General features: G+C 38.7%; 1 long non-coding RNA gene across 2 annotated transcripts in view; it reads right to left on the reverse strand.

Annotated features, from left to right (window-relative positions):
- The window catches only part of LOC140527157 (uncharacterized), a 48,692-nt gene extending 31,720 nt beyond the window's left edge, over positions 1-16,972 (reverse strand). Inside the window, exon 1 of one of the 2 annotated variants that reach the window (XR_011974703.1) lies at positions 16,601-16,741. This is a non-coding gene — a long non-coding RNA (uncharacterized lncRNA). Of the gene's footprint in view, positions 1-16,600 lie in introns of both variants that reach the window. The other variant, XR_011974704.1, reaches the window with a different exon arrangement.
- Between the last annotated feature and the right edge of the window lie 336 nt (positions 16,973-17,308).

Genomic DNA, 17,308 nt, shown 5'->3' on the forward strand with positions numbered 1-17,308 from the left:
GCATTTGTTTCCAACTTTTTCTCAATTAAAAAGTAAGAGTTGTTATGAATATTTTGGCCCATTTAGGCTCTTTCTTTTGATCATAAACCCTACTGGATCAATCAATCAGCAAACATTTATTAGACACCTACCATACACCAGGTCATGAAGATACAAAAACAAAATCCAAATAGTCAGTAGCTCAAAGGCTAAGGATAGATGACTCACTTTTCTTCACAGAATACCAAAGAAAGATTTTCAGTAGCAATATTTCTATTCCTAGGAAAACATAGGAGTATATTTTTAAGAAGTGTTTATATTCTGTGAAAAACTCCACTGTGACTTAAAATTTTATTAACTCTGATCTATGTATGTATTTAAACTTCTAATATAAATACAAGGTACAGTTGTACTCTTCCACCTTGTGGGTCATTATGATTCATTCTTAGGAATTTAACAAGACTGTTGAATTGAAATATCTACTGACTACAGAAAGCAACTTTTACGATGATGCTTTCATATTAACAAGAAAGGTTAGCAATGATTCTTTTGAAAATCTGTTTATACAAACTCAGTCTAAAAATTAATAGCTGATCACAACCTTGGGAGCCAGAATATATTTATGAGATTCCTTTTCTTTTAATAAAGAATGCATCTTTCCACCTGCTTTAGAACATATCTTGGTGTGATGCCTTGTTTTAAAAAACAAAATTAAACAAATAGTTTCTAATTATTCCCTATACATTTCATGTGTAGCTGTAACACTGTTAATGAACCATCTGTCCAAAAAGTTATTTTGAAAAATTGAGAAATTAGTGATTAGGGAAATTAGAGACCTGTTTATTCTTGTATCATGAAACATTATCTAAATGATTCCATCTGAGCTGAATTCTCTAGGAAAAAAATTATTTATATTTAAAATTGTATTATCTATCAGTCTCCAGGTCTAAAAAGAAAGCCTCTGTTCAGACCAGAACTGTAATGAGAATAACAATAGCATTTATATAACACTTTACATTTTGCAAAGTGCTTTGCAAATATCTCATTTCAGCCTCATAACAATTCTGGCAGATAGGTACTATTATTATCCCCGTTTTATAGAAGAGAAAATTGAGGCTGAAAGCAGTTAAGTGACTTGCCCAGGGTCACATAACTAGCAAGTATTCTGATGCTGGACTGTGAACTCAGGTCCTCTTAATTCCAGGTCCAGCACTCTAGCAACAGAGTGACAGCAGAGAAATCAGTAAGAGATTTCTTTCTAAGTACACACAAGGAGAGAGGGGTGAAGGTGGATGTCAGGTGGAGGTAAAGATCGAGAGGTGGATTTAGGGAATTATGGAAAGAACCTTGCGACACTTTTCTCACCGGTGAATCAATGGTTTTGTTTTTTTTTGAGGGACCACATTACAAAATGGGAGGATATATGAAAGGGAGGAGAGTAAGGTGATTGAGAGGAGCGTGGGATGTGCCCTAGTCAAAATGAGGGCTAGCAGTGAGGGGGAAATGACCCCTATGGTTTCTCAGGAAGAGAAGAGCCTACAGGAGGAGGGGGGAGGATTACAGGGAAGAACTGAAAAGGAGGGGGAAAGAGGAAGGCCTTGCTTCGGTGTTAGGAGGGGGTTCCATCGATGAATGTTCCTATAGGTACAGAGATGTTCTGTTGTGGGGAGACAACAGAACAAGGGTGACCTTGTGCTGGGAATTTGTGGTAGAAAAGAATGTTCATCTTATGTCATGTGGAGGGAAGCTGGAACTCCTAGGGGCTACTGACACCTGTGGGAGTAGAAGGGCATGGACCCAGGCAGGCAATGTAGAAGCAAATGGGCAAAGAAGGTAACCAGGGAAAGGTACAGATCAATGGCGGGCTACATAAGCAAGGACATAGGGGGAGGAGGAGTTCCACCACAGGGCAGCGTCCTCTCTGTCACCTGCAGCAATTGGCATGGTTTTGGGAGTAAGGAACAGTGGAAAGGGGGAAATCTGTGAGGAAAGTTATATAAGGCAGCTGCAGAAGCCCCAAATGGATCCCTCAGAAGTTTTGATTCCAACACAATTAATCCAGTAAACATATATTAAGTGCCTGCTATGTGCCAGGAATACAGTTAATAAAGACAGTCCCTGACCTTGAGGAGCTGAACATCTGAAAGACCACCCAACACTCAAAAGGAGGCAGGAGAGCAGGGGTGAGGGGGAGGTGGGGTGGCTCACCAGGTGGTACCTGGTGCAGGGACATCTTTTTCTGTGGAGTTAAAGTCAGGCAGAGCAGTAGCTGGAAAGTGAAATGATTCCATGAGCAACACAGAAAATAGAGAAGGAATAGATAATTACAGGCTTCATGAACCAGAGAATGAGGGTCTAGAGTAGACAGAAAGAGAGGATAGATAATGAAAAGAGTGAGAGAAACCATCTCTGGAAAGGGGCACAAACATTGAAATTTAAAGACCTAACGAACAGGACTATTTAAAGGGAAGGTGAGCAAGGGGGAATCTACTTTACTGAGAGAAAGAGAGGGGAAGAGTGAAATAACTAAATAAAAGCAAGTTAGAAAAAGGAGCTATTGGTAGAGCTGTGAGCTGATCCAGCCATTCTGGAGAGCATTCTGGAACTATGCCCAAAGGGCTGCAAAAATGTGCATACCCTTAGACCCAGTAATATCCCTTCTAGGACTGTATCCCCAAGAGATCATAAAAATGGGAAAGGGTCCCACATGTACAAAAATATTTGTAGCAATTCTCTTTGTGGTGACCCAAAATGGAAATCGAGGGGATATTCATCAATTGGGGAATGACTGAACAAGTTGTGGCATATGAATGTAATGGAATACTATCATGCTATGAGAAACGATGAACAGGAAGACTTCAGAAAGGCTTGGAAAGACTTATATGAACTGATGCTGAGTCAAAGGAGGAGAACCAGAAGAACTTTGTACACAGAAACAACCACTGTGTGCGAGGAATTTTTCTGGTAGACTTCACTGAAGTGCATGGACTTAAAATTCCCAAAGTACTCTTGAGGCAAAATGCCATCCACATCCAGAGAAAGAACTATGGAATTGGAAAGCAGAATGAAGCAGAATATTTTCTCTTGTGTTATGTTGTGTTTGGGTTTTTCTCATGGTTTCTCTCATTCATTTTAATTCTTCTATGCAACATGACTAATGTGAAAATGTGTTTAATAAGAATGTATGTGTAGAACCCATATAAGATTCCATGCTGTCTCCAGGACACAGTGAGGAGGGCGGGGGAGAAAAATCTAAGACTTATGAAAGTGATTGTAGAAAACTGAAAACAAATAAATTAATAATTTTAAAAAAAGAAAAAGGAACTAATAAGAAAAACCCCAAAGGGAAAGGGGTAATACATAAACTAATAGATATTCATTCATTCCTCCATCCTGATTGTCTACACAACTCAGGATCATGGTATAAATATGTGCACTAAATTCACTTACTGTTTGTTGACTCATTCACAAAACATTGGAATCCTGTAAGCTCTGCTCTGTTTAGAGGGGAAAGGAGGTAGGGAAGAAACTAGAGTCAATGTTCCCTTCCTCCATTTCAGCCTCTCTTACACTTTTTATCCTTAATGACAGGGTTCTAACAACATGGGAATGGAGGCTAGTTCTGAAAGATGACATGAAAATATGACTGTTAAAATGTAACATCCTTTCATCATCATTATAGTGTATTTACTCCTGTATCTGTTGCCTCTGATTTAGCTAAAACAGAGCCCAAGAGGGGTGAGAAAGATTTAGGGTTTTGACAGGGGAGATGGGGGAAGGGTTGTTGCAGTTTTAAAGTCTTGGAAAAACTGGCAGTCTCAAAATGTGATCAGGAGGAAACACAACATCGCAAAATAACCCAGGGATTATCAATCACTGGCAATAAACATTAACTTTTTATTCCAGATGTCTCACCTGTTTCAAAATGTTAACTGGAGAATAATTTCTAGTCAGAATATACAATTAAAGGCAAAAAAACTACAATAAAAAAATGAGTACTTCTAAAGTACCTTTCATCTAAATAGCTTAGTATTCTTTACAAACGTCATCTTATACATTTGCACAAAAGCCTGGCAACAAAGCTAGAAGCTTAGTCATAAAGAACACGGAAGAACCAATATGATATTTCATCAATGATTCACCCTGTTGAGAAGAGGCTGGTCATATTATTTCTTCCTAAGGAGAGGACCAACAGATGAAAAGATGGAAAAAGTCTTTCTTTTTATTTTTTTCAGAAGGATCCCAAAGACCCTCCCTTAATTAAGGCCAATTCCCCAGATCTCTAGCCCAGGAAACAAATGATCAGAATCTATTTCTCCCCAACAATTCCAGGAGGTTACATTCAGCATACACCAGTTAGGATAAGTAAGCATTACACCGGCTTAGACCATTTCTAGCTTGTGACAACTCAAAGCTAAACCTACCCCACCATGTCTGGGGAGAATTGCTGGACACTATTCATTGGCTCTTGCTTTTGATATATTCATTCACAGATGTGAAAATTGAATTGCTCATGCTGGGCTTTTGAAGGGATATATCAGACTATAACATACTAGTTAAGTGTAAAGATTTAAGAACAACAAAGAACAGTCTTTTCAACTAAGACACAGAGAGAACAAAGATTCAAAGCCAGGGGAAGCAGCCTGAGATTAGCTTCATTTGTCACATTTTAAAAAAATTTCAGCCCTCCTACTTGGGGACTTTGAGGCAGATAGACAACTAAATAGATATTCCAAGGACCAGTTATTCTTGAAATATTTTATAGTAGATGGAGATTTATGCTAGTAGAAGACTAGTATTGATATATCCCACTCGATTCTGACCTCCTCATGCTAAGCCTGACAAACCATTGAAGCCCCACAGTGATAGTCTGTTCACCCAACACTTTATTGTTATTTTACATATTTACATTTTCAGTGATAGTCTGAGGAAGAGCAACTGTGCCATTTCAGTCAAATATTTTTGAAACTAACCCTTCTCCCTGAAATCCCTGACATACCCTGCTTTGTGAAAGGAATATGGTTATGCTGAGTGCATGGAGAGGGGAAGAAAAAGGAATAGGGGATGGGTAAAGGAGGGAAATGGATAGTGAAAGAAGGGAAAGAGTTGGGGAAAGAAGAGGAAAGGGGGGAAGAGGAAGGGAAAGGGAAAGAGAGAAGAGAACATTGACTTCAATCCTCCATAACTAGACCAGTGCTACTGGACCTTTGCTTCTGGGAACCAAATTTAAAGGATGCTAAAAACCCAAGCAATAAAGCAGTAGAGAAACAGAAAAGGGGGAGTGGGATTAGATGGTTTCTGTGGTCCCTTCTAGCTCCAAATCAATGCTCTAATAACCTAGGTGGCAAGAAGAATTAGTTAAGATAAGAAGCTACCAGATGGCCCACATTTCCTTAGGCTATGCCCTAATCTTCCACCCACCATGAAGACTTCCCCAGCAGAACTGATCTGGCAGTGGCAAAAAGTGCATTTCTTGCCTCTTGCCCTGAGCATAGCTTGTTCTGTTCCTAACTCCCCCAAATTCCTTGCCTGACAAGATATGTAGTAAAAGTAAGTTCTTGAAGTTATACCTGAGTGACTTTTCAGAAGAAGATGATATTCCATTGTTTCCTTCCCTATAAATAGATGAGTTTTCATATGTACGCTTTGGTTCTGGTAGCAAACACTTTTCTACAAGACCGTAGGAAAAATTATGTTTAAATCGTTGATAGGAATTTAGGCAGATTCTTCAAAAAAGAATCAACCAAAAATTATTAAGCACTTACTATTATTTGCTAAATGGGGAGGGGGGTGGGATTCCAAAAAGGGTAAAACCTGGCCCTGCCCTCAGGGAACTTACCTTCTAATAGGACAGACCTAAGGTAAATAAGAGGATAGATACAAGAGATCTATAGATCAGCTGTCATAGAGGGAAAGGCACTAGCAGCTGAGGGTTTAGGAAAGGCCTCCTACAGAAGGCAGCATTTGAGTTGTGGCTGTGTCCTTTGAGGTCCCCAGAGGCCAAGTTCAAAGCAGGAGAGAAGCAGGTGATACGGCTGTGGGGTTTAGGTGCCTAGGAGATGGATCAGGAGGCAGGAAGAAGCAGAAAGAAGAAGATCATACACAGCCCATCTAAAGAAAGTTGATGTTAGCAAATACCAAACTTCTATTCTAGAAGTTCCAAGGACTCTAAGAACCACTCTCCTCTTCCTCCTTCCATCCTCACCTTTAAGCTTTTTGTAAGTTTGGAGATGGACCAGACTACTGTTTCTTAGTGGTTCACACACTGATTTGGGATGGTGAGAGGTACAGTTATCCAGGCCTCCTGCCTCTAACTAAGTGATTGAGTGGTCAGGGAGCCATGGGAAGCCCATCTTACATGAGGGAGATAGTGGCGGGCCAGGGTCCTACAGTCTCCCAACTAGAAGGAGGAAAAAATCCAAGCTCTTCCATATATATATATATATATATATATATATATATATATATATATATATATATATATGTATGTATATATATGTATATATGTATATATGTATGTGTATATATATAATATACATATATATATATTTCACAGTTTCTGGGCATGTTCGAAGACTTTGTCTCATTTGCAATAAACCCAAATTTAGTGGGTTTGAACATACCCCAGAGAAAAAGCAGTAGAACCAAAACTGATCTGGATCAATCAGGAAAAAAAGTATTTTTCAAAAGCAGAATGCTTTCATGTCCTAACACAATATGTCCTAATATAAGAGAGAACCAAGAAACAAAATAAAATAGATTGTTGGGGAAAATATCTAAATAATGAATGCCAGCAAAAAAAATAAAATCTGCTATTAAGGGTAAAAAGGATTTGGGATACTGGTACCTGAAATATTCTGATGAATCACTTACACTGATCAGATTATCTGAAAAACTGCTCAAATATCTACTTTGCCTATGTAGAGATAGTCTCTGGTACAAAAGACAAGATAAAATATTCCTGAAAATGCCTAAATATAGTAGAAAAACTTGGGAAGGTGATGCTGTTATTGAAAAGCAAGTATGAATATACAACATATATAGACAACAGAAAAAAATAATGAAAAATCATTTCCCAAAAGATAGATGGTCAAAGGATACAAACATATCTCAAAAGAATTCCAAACTATTAAAAACTAGATGAAAGAATGATCCAAATGTCTAAAAATAAGAAAAATATAAAACAAAAGAACATTAAGATTTGTCCATACTCCCAGAAAATTGGCAAAAATGACAAAAGAAGAGAAGAATCAACGCTGGAGGAATTATGGAAAAATAGAAACACCAATACATGGTTGGAGCTTTGAACTGGTCCAATCATTCTGAAAAACAATCTGAAATTGCAGTATGCTAAGTAAATGACTAAAACATCCATACCTTTTTACCCAGATAGCCCATTGTTAGCCTACAAACAAGCTTAAATGTTTCCTGCCTACCAGGCACTGTGCTACGCCTATGCCCCAAGGAGACCAAGGATGAAAGATGCCATATTCACCAAAGCACATTAGTACCTTTTGTAGTAGCAAAGAACTAGAAACAGATGCCCACAAATTGAGGTATATCTAAATAAACTGTGCTAAAAGAATACGGTGAAATAATAAAGTGTGATAAGAAATTAATATAGAGAAGCAAAGTGAAATTTACATGAGCAAAGTGAAGGGAAACAAAGAAAACAATATACACAACAAATACAGCTCCATTAAAAGAAACAGCAACAAATCAATCAAAATAAAACTGTAAAATTATAATGACTGAGCCCCATAGCAACGAAGAGATATAAGACAGTACATTCCTTATCTTTCTTTGCAGAGGTGGGGGACTCTGGGTGTGAAATACAATATATTGGCTAATTTGGCTGAAATGCTTTTTATTTTCTATTAATAAGATGTGTGGTTCAGACCACTTCCTCTGCCCTAGGTGAAACGAGTGGGTGGACCTTTATCTAAACTCTAGGATACTTGAAGTTTTTTGACGACTTTCTTAGTCAAGACCATGAGTCTATGGGAGGAATATGCAACCTGGCATGAGAGAGAAGGAGCCAGGGACCAAGTCGATAGTGAAATATTCAGAGATTACTGGTATTTGGTACTATAAAGTAAGGACAGAGTCTTCCCTACCAATCTCAGGCTCCCATTATGTAACAAGGGAATATTGATTGTGTTTGCCCTTCCTCCCTGGAGAAGTTCAATACAGGTTAGTTTTTGCAATTATCACCCCCTTTTTACCTACCTATTTGCTGTGTCAAGCAAACCTTTATGATCTGTTTTCTGGTGATGTTTTATTTGGTGTTTTAAAAATTCTGATTGTCACTTCACATAGACATGTGTGACTAATATCAGACAAGGACATAATTTTAAGTGCACTGGGGAGGGGGGAGGGGGAATCCTTGTTAAGGAGAAAATGCTAGAATCCTTTCTCCTACCTTGGTGTTGTAAGAATCACCTTGGAGGGGTAGGGGAATATTGAGCCAATATTGATTTGATTTTATTTTTTACTAACAATATATCTTTTTTTTAAAAGGCAGAGAATCTTAAAAAGGGGTCTGTGCACTCATATTCTTCCTAGACAGACCCATACTTGTATGTTTCTGCTGAGTATTTCCCTTCTCCCCAGTCTCAAGAAAGGGAGAGGGAACGAAAAAGGGAAGGTAGAGTGAGAAAAAGTATCTAGAGAAGAAAGTTCCACCTCAAGCCAGCCAGAGAGATGGTGACAGACAAGTCTGTAAGGCATTCAACTCTGTCCCTTCCTGATTGGGAGCCACTGAAATGAGCAGAAGATTGCTGGAAAAAAAAATGATTTTTTGGTTCTTTTCTATTTCGCCAGTCAATAAATATTTGTTAAGTACTTGCTATGTGCTAAGCACTAGGGATACAGATAAAGATAAAAACTCCTTATTCTCAAGAAGCTCACAGTGTAATGGGAAACCAACACACAAACAACTATGTACAATCAAGATGTATAGAGGATGAATTTGAAATACTCAATAGAGAGAGGGAACTAGAATTATTGTTTGTTATAGAAGGTGGCTCTTTGGGAAAAGGAGGCAGACATTAGGAAAAGTTGGCATCTTAGTGGGAAGAACACTAGACTTGCTGTCAAGGTGATTTGGAATCCTTCCCCAGACATCTCTCTGCACCATGTTGGACAAGTTACTTAACCTCTCTCAGGGATGAGAATAGGACCTACCTTACTGAGTTTTTATGAGGAACACATAAGATAACATATATCTAAATCACTGTATATCTTGAAGCTCTGGATATTAGGTATTATATAAAAACAAAAGTGGTCAACAGATTTTTTTTTTATTAGAAAGAAAACTAAGGTTTTACCTCACACCTGGAAAATGGACAGGGATAACAAAAGATGGAGAGTCAATTCTGGAGGGACTGTAGGAAGAAAACAAGTATCTGATAGGTACCTATTAAGTGATAGGCACAAATACAAAGAATGAAATGCTCCCTACTTTTGATGTTCTTGGTTGGTTGTTCTCCTTTGTATTTGAAGAGGAACAAAGTCACATCACTATATTGGGGTCAGTGTACAGTGTGTCCAACTATGACTGATCAAACTAATACAACCTCAGAAGGCTCTACCACAGGTTAGGCACAATAGCCGTATGAACATTTTAGATGGAGATGTCTTTAAATTTATGTATCTCACATTTCTTTAGAGCTACTGCAATTTTGCTTTACTATGACTTACTATGCTTTGAGATGATCTTAATGTCTAATGGGAAAGGCAAGCATATACATACATGTGTATATATAATTAAAGTATAAAGAAACTAAATGCAAAATAGTTTGGGGGAAAGCACTAGCATTTGAGGGGATCATAGAAGATAGCATGTTTATGAGGCAGAGGTGAGAAGGCAGTATATTCTAGGCATGGGAGAAGGGAAGGAGACAGTAAAAATACATAAACACACACACACACACACACAGAGGTATATATTGTCAGGGCTATGAATTGGGCTAACCTTTCCAGAAAGAAACTTGTTATTATGCTTTAAAATGTGACAAAAAATGTCCTGTGAGGCCCCAGGAAGTCTACCTCACAGTAAGCAGGAACAGGCAAAATTATAGAAACCCAATCAAGAGCCAAGGTGCCTTGTCTACCCTAGAGAAGGCCCTTTGAAAGATCTGTCTCCAAGAGTAATATGAAGTTGAAGATGACACTGGGACAGGGTCCTTCTGAAGCTGAACTAGGAGTAATCCCCTATCAGTGGTGCTAGAGCCCTAGAGTAGACAGAAGCCCCACACTGTAGGGACAGATCTATAATTTCATTGGAAGAAGGAACTCCAGGGTGATGAAATTCCCTCTATCAATTCAGGGTCACAGAGCCAGGATGAGTCAAAGTCAAAATCTGAACTCAGGTATTCTTGGTTCAAAGGCCAGTTCTATCCACTGTACCATGTTGCTTCCCCAAATTTTCCTACATATACATATATATGTGATATACATATGCTACTGTACTTTTTAAAATGCAAAAAAATATATATGAAAATATTCACTAAAAAGGATGAGGTAGAGATGAAATAAACATTTTACAATTTATTAGCAGTACAAAAACTTTCACCCTTATTAAAAATTACTGATATTTCAATGAAAGCAATGTGATTAAATTATGCTTCATTACTGAGTAAAATTTATAAGAATACAAGTCATTGTCCAATTGATAAATGGTCAAAGGATGTGAACAGCAGTTTTCAGATGAAGGAATCAAAGCTATCTATAGGCATATAAAGAAGTGTTCTAAATCACTTTTGATTAGAGAAATTCAAATTAAAACAACTCTGAGGTTCCATCTCACACCTATCAGATTGGCTAATATGACAAAAAAAAAAAAGGAAAATTATAAATGTTGGAGAGTATATGGGAAAATTAGGATATTGATGCACTGTTGGTGGAGTTGTGAACTGATCCAACCATTCTGGAAAACAATTTGGAACTATGCACACAGGACAAATGAACTGTACATACCCTTTGATCCAGCAATACCACTACTAGGTCTATATCCCAACAAAAGCATAAAAAAGGGTAAAGGATTCACATGTGCAAAAATATTTACAGTTACCCTTTCCATGGTGGCAAAATATTGGAAATTGAGGGGATCTCCATCATCTGGGGAATGGCTGAACAAGTTGTAGTATATAAATGTAATGGAATACTACTGTGTAATAAGAACTAATAAACAGGCAGACTTCAGAAAAACCTGGAAAGACTTGTATGAACTGATGCAAAGTGAAATGAGCAGAACCAGGAAAACACTGTACACAGTACCAGCAACACTGTGTCAACTATGAATGACTCTGCTCTTCTCAGCAGCACAATGATCTAAGACAAGGTAAAAGGACTCATGAAGGAAAATGCTATCTACATCCAGATAAAAAACAGACGGATTCTGAATGCAGATCAAAGCATAATTTTTTCACTTTATTCTTTTTCTTTTGTTTTTTCTCCTTTTGAACTGTTTCTTTTTTCACAACTGTCACTAATATAGAAATATGTTTTACAAGATAGTACATGTATAACCTATATCAAATTGTCTACCATTTTCAGAAGGAGGGGGGGAAGGAAACAGAAAATTTTGGAACTTGAAGTCTTGTAAAAATGAGTGCTAAAAATTGTCTTAGTGTAATTGAGAAAAAATTAAAATACTATTTTTTAAAATTATACTTTTTTTAAATCTTGGTTTAGTATTTTGTGATACAACAACTTGAAATTCTAGGTCTAAGTTCAGTTTATTTTGGTATTTGGTTTTAATGATTATCCTATATTTAAAAAATACCTTGCAAAGATATATAGATCCAAATGGAAGGAGTAAATTGTTGGCGGCACTACTAAATCAACATACTTATTTTTCTATCCCATCTACCAATTATGCAGAAATTTTTGTTGAAATTTGGCTTGTAAGTTTCTATCTTCCCTGAGAAGTGTTTTTACAAAATAAATGGAAGGTCTCCCATTTTTATATTTCAAATACACATATGTGTGTGTATGTGTATGTAATTTTATATTTATTTTTACCAGTGGATTCCAATTTGAAAATTTTTTAACCAGGTCAGAAAATTCTGTTTCCAACTTTTTCAATGTCCTGACAAAAGAGTTTTAGCAAATGACAGCATTTTCATCAACAAACTTTTTCAGAAATCAGACTTTTTCTTCCCCTCAGAAATCAGGGTTTGGGTCCTTGGGTCCTCCTCTTCTCTTGCGCGCCCCCCTCCCCTCGCAAAGATTCTCTCCTGATGGCTCTGCTTTCCAACTTAAGCTGAGCTAGCACACGCTAGCTTCACTAGTTTGATCCCTTTACCAGATTCTGCCTTTTAACCATTTTGGGGGGCATGATTTTGGACTGGATGAAGAAGCTTACTCTCTGCTGATTTCATATTTCTTTATCACTGGACTTTCTAGGGCCATTTTAAAGTATTTTCTGGCCTTCATGTAAGCTAGTTTAGCTTCCCGGTAACTTTTTACAATGTTTTCTTAACCTGAAGTCTTTAGGATCTTTAAAAGCTCACTATTCAAATCTGAATTTTAAGAAGATCTCCTAATGGCCTGTCTGAGGTCCATGGCGTCTAGGCTTTAAGAGTATCTGGAAAGGACCCAAGGAGAATGACTCCATCCATAAAGGTAGCATAGGAGATGAGTTGGATCTCAGTCCTGATGCACTGATGAACACTCAAAGGGATTATAGGCTAATTTGTCTCAAATGTATTAGCCAATTCTTCTTGTAAGTAAATAAGAATTTTTAAGTGAAAAGAAGATTATTCCAAGGGAAGTCCTGGGCTATCCTATGGAAGAAACTAGATAATTCTGCACTGATCCCCTTTCTTCTGACCACCAATAAATTCAAAGGTTAATGTTTTCTACCTGTAAATAAAAAAAAACAAAACCTGCTACAGTTCTTACACACATTTATTCCAGCAGATTTCCATCAGGAAGGAAACTACTCAGCAGGCAGAGGATCTTACTAGTCAAGGAGCTGTGACTGGTCAGCATTAATGTAGAGAAAGAGGTTAATTTAAGTCAGAAAATTAGGAAATTCAGTCAACTGACTGACTGGATAGGGTTTTGGTTTTTGATTTTGTTTTTGTTTTTTTTTCTAGCAGACTTTATGCTGTCTGCATGAAACAATTCTGTTTCCACATGGCCTCCTGTACCAGTTAGACTTTGATTTCTGAGAGAGGATCATGCCCTAAGGGCATGGCATTCTCAGTTGTGAGTCAGGCATTGTTACTCAGGAGCTGAGCCAGCTGCTGCTGGAGGGCAGTCATCTGGGCTTTCCAGGCAGCCAGCTCTTGCTTCCGGGATAGTATGACCCTAGCTTTGGTTCAATTTCTCATTCTCTTCCCCAGAACTGCCTGGACAGAGGGACTAACAGAGAGAGGGCAGAAGAAGTCAATCAAGAATGTTATGTCCTGTTCCAGTCTGTGAGATCAGGGTTAAGAAGCCCAGCATGACCCAGTCAGTGAATGGAAGCAATTTATTTGCAGAAGTATAGATGAAAGGCAGAAGAAGCAGACAGGGGTTGGATCAGGTGAGCAATCAACCCAGACAAATTAACCGTTGGGTAGCTGCAAAGACAGGACTCTAACAGCCATCAGCCATCAGAGTTTGCAAGGAAGAGCTATTAACTGGAAAGTGGGCAGTAGAGAAGCAGCAGACACTTGGATTGATTTAATCCCCAGGCATTAGAGATGCCTGTTTATGCTAGGAAAGGTATCTCTTAGTGCCCACCATTTGCACTGTGGATTCTTTAATCCATCAATCAACAAATAGTCATTAAGTACCTACTATTACCAAGCAAGCTAACAAATACTCTGGCTAGATCTGACATTCAGAAATTTATATTAAGCCTTTCAGAGCCTATTTATGTTAAGGAGCTTACATAACCTCTACTGGGAAATGTCACACATATTCATTACCTTTAGGGTACAGATACGTTGCCTTTTTCTCCTCCTAAAACTACAGTGCAAAAATCATATCAGGAAGTCTTTCCTTTGATCTAACCCAAATTTCTCTTATTGCAATTTAATTCCATTTCCTTCAGTTCCATTCTCTGGAGAATGGAGAACTGCTCATCAGTGCCTTCCTTACAATAATCTTTCAAATACTTAAAGACCTATTAAGTTGCTCGTCAGCCTTCTTCTTTCAAAAACACATAACTTTTCCTCATAGGGACTATTTCCTTTCCCTTTAATCATTTCTACTGTTCTTTTCTGGCCTCCTTTCAATTTTTCCAAATCCCTTGTCAAATGTTGAGACCAAAAAGGCCATTAGTCAGGCCTTAATTAGAGTCTTGTGTCCAATTTCTATCTCCTTGTTTTATGAAGGATGCAGAAAAATCAGAGTCTAGAAAAGAACATTTTTTAAGTTAAAAAGGAATGAAAAATAGGTCCTGTGAGGAAATGTTAGGTTCTGTCAAGAAAGAACATAACCAGAAGGCACCTCAGATCTCACCTAGTCTAACCTCTCATTTATTAGAGATAAAGAAACTGAGGCTCAGATATTAAGTGACTCAGCTAAGGTCAAACCACTAAGAACAGAGAGCTGGAATTTGAAACCAGGTTCTCTTAATTCTGATTCCAGTGATCTAGCTTCCATACCATGACTTGAAGAAGAGCTAAGGAAGAGAGCTGGAGCGCAACTTAAGCCATATTGTAGCACCAAAGCAAATATTCAGTTTAGTAAATACTCAGGAGGTCGGTGTAAGGATTACTAGAGCAAAATAACCTCAAGTCATTTGTGAGACTGAATTGATCAGTCTCTTTAATCAAAACAGTCAAGGTATCCTGAGCATTCATTCTGGATCTTCTCCTGAGGTTTAAGTGAGAGAAGAGTCAGTTACCTGCAAACCTTCTTCAACCCCTAACCCTTGAAAAAATCAGACAAAATAAAAAGGAATTATACCCTAGATATTACTACAGGTGCCTCCACAAAATCAAAAGATGGATCTTACTCTCCCACCTTCGCCCACTTGCATATGTCAATCAACATTCGCATAATGTCTGTCAGTTCACAAGTCCTTTCTTTGAGGCTTAGTAAAGTGTCACCTCCTCCATGAAGCCTTCCTCTCCCTGAAATATAATGACCTTTATTGTGCATTCAATCATCTTCTCATTTTTAGTATAATTTTTGTGCATATGTCTCATTCACCTTCCTCCCCACATACTGGATTATAATCTTCTTGGCAGCAGGGTCTGGGTCCTGAATTTATTTTTACCAGCATCAACTAGGACAGTGCTTTGTATATGCTAGCCATTTAAATATTTGTTGAGCTGAGGTCTGCATTCAAAAGATTATTTTGTTGATTAAGCAACCCTTTTTGTTACAAAGAACGTAGATATTGGATGTCAGTTTGAATTTAAAGTAAAGAACTTCAGGAGAGATAGAAGGGAAAAAATTCTTTAAGAAAGACTGACGATCAGGCAGTGGACTTCTCTCCATTGAAATATGGAAGGCACATGGGAGGGAGGGACTATTTAGTGAAACCTTCTCATTTTCCAGGGGAGGAAACTAAGACTCATGGAAATTGAATGTCTTCTTTACAGTTACAAAGGCAGTACATGTCAGAGGAAAGATTTGAATCCAGGTCTCTGACTCTAAAGTCATTGCTCTTTTCACTCTACCATGTTGCTTCCTCTATATAAAACAATTCCTTTTTCTAGGTAGCCACCTAGAGAGGAATAAGGGGAGTCAAAAATTCCTCTTGTCCAAAAATATGTCCCCAACTGATCTAATACTGGAAATCACAGTCATATGTCATTTCTTTGCATGAAGGCTCTATTAAATAAAATTCAGAATATGACTTGGGAAAGATATTACATTGTCCTTTTCTTTTTCTTTTGAGGGGAACAGGAGTAGGAGAGACTCAATCTCCCTATCTCACTCAGGCTGGAAATTCAGGGGACACCCATAGATCTGATGCCATTACTGATCAAGATGGGAGCCTTCATCTGTTGTGTTCCCAACCTGGGATGGTTCATCCTTTCTTAGGCAGCCTGGTGCCCCTCACTCCCATTCCCAAGGGCTCACCATATTAGACTCAGACTTAGTACAGAACCTGATACGCTTCACCCACTACAGCTCAGAACTCCAGAGCTCAAGCAATTCACCAACCACAGCCTTCCTGGTAGCAAGGACGTGCTGCCACTACCTGCCTGTCATTTTCAGACTCCTTCAATTTCCCTCCCATGAAACAGAGCCCTGAGGGTCACTGGACAGGTAAACCGTGATGGGATAAAAAGGTGGTGATACAGGGTTTGGTTCCATGCCCTCTGGTTTAGCGGCATACGTATCAAACAAATATTTTCATTATCATAAAATTAATAGCTCCGATTAAACTCTTTATTATTCCAGTGTGAGCCTCATTCCCTGCCTTAACTCCTTTCTCGTCCACCCCTCTTGGGCTACTGCCAATGTTGTTCCCAAGTCATCCCTCTGACCTTTAAAGTTAGGCAGAGAAGTAAATTTGTTTACACAACACAGTCTCTCCACCTGTTGGAACTTGTTGTAGAGCGAAGCTTTTTTCATTCAGAAGGATCTCCGAATGCTGCTTAGCAGTTACCTTCCCACCACAGCTGAAATTCAGCTAAATCAGCGGTGGAATGCAGTCACTTACCAGGAATATTGTATCCAAGGGAAGCTCTGAGTGGGAGAGCGTGAGAGGGAGAAAGAGAACAATAACTGGAGGAAAGCCAAGTTGCATGCCCACGAGCCACCTCCCAGACCTGTAGCTACAAGATGTGCAGCTCACCTGCACAAGTGGCGGCTTCCTTGGATGCTCCATTAGAACCGTGAGCTTATCGTCGGGGGATGCTTCCTCCCACTGGGAAGACTACAGCTCATCCCCTCCTCCCCAGCCTGTCCATTGACCTGCCATAATTTTCTGGGCTTGGGGGTGGTGTTTCCTCTAGATTACAGGTTCTTAACCACTTTTGTGTCACGGACCTCTCTGGCAGTCGGGTGATTCCCATGTTGTCTTTCTCCCAATGATGCTTTTAAAATTTCCCTCTGGCTCGGCCCCTGACCCCGTGAATCAGCTGTTGTCTCAACCTGAAACTCGCCTCTGCACCTGAGGTCTCCTCTTCCTGCAACATCTGCAACATCATTCCTACCTCTGATCTTCTAACTCCAGAATATCTCCCCCGCCCCCACGCTAGTTCAACTCCCTTCTCCCATTGGTGAGTTCCTGGATTCTATTTTGTGGAGGGGTCCAGGACAACCTGTTCTGCTCCTGACATAGGAATCTTCATCATCCCTCTCCTTTTCAGCTCCCTTTTGTGTGTTATTTTCCTCACTAAAATATAAGTTCATCGAGGGTAGGAAC

The sequence above is a fragment of the Notamacropus eugenii genome, chromosome 2 (genome assembly GCF_028372415.1).
Source record: "Notamacropus eugenii isolate mMacEug1 chromosome 2, mMacEug1.pri_v2, whole genome shotgun sequence".
Lineage (NCBI taxonomy): Eukaryota > Metazoa > Chordata > Mammalia > Diprotodontia > Macropodidae > Notamacropus > Notamacropus eugenii.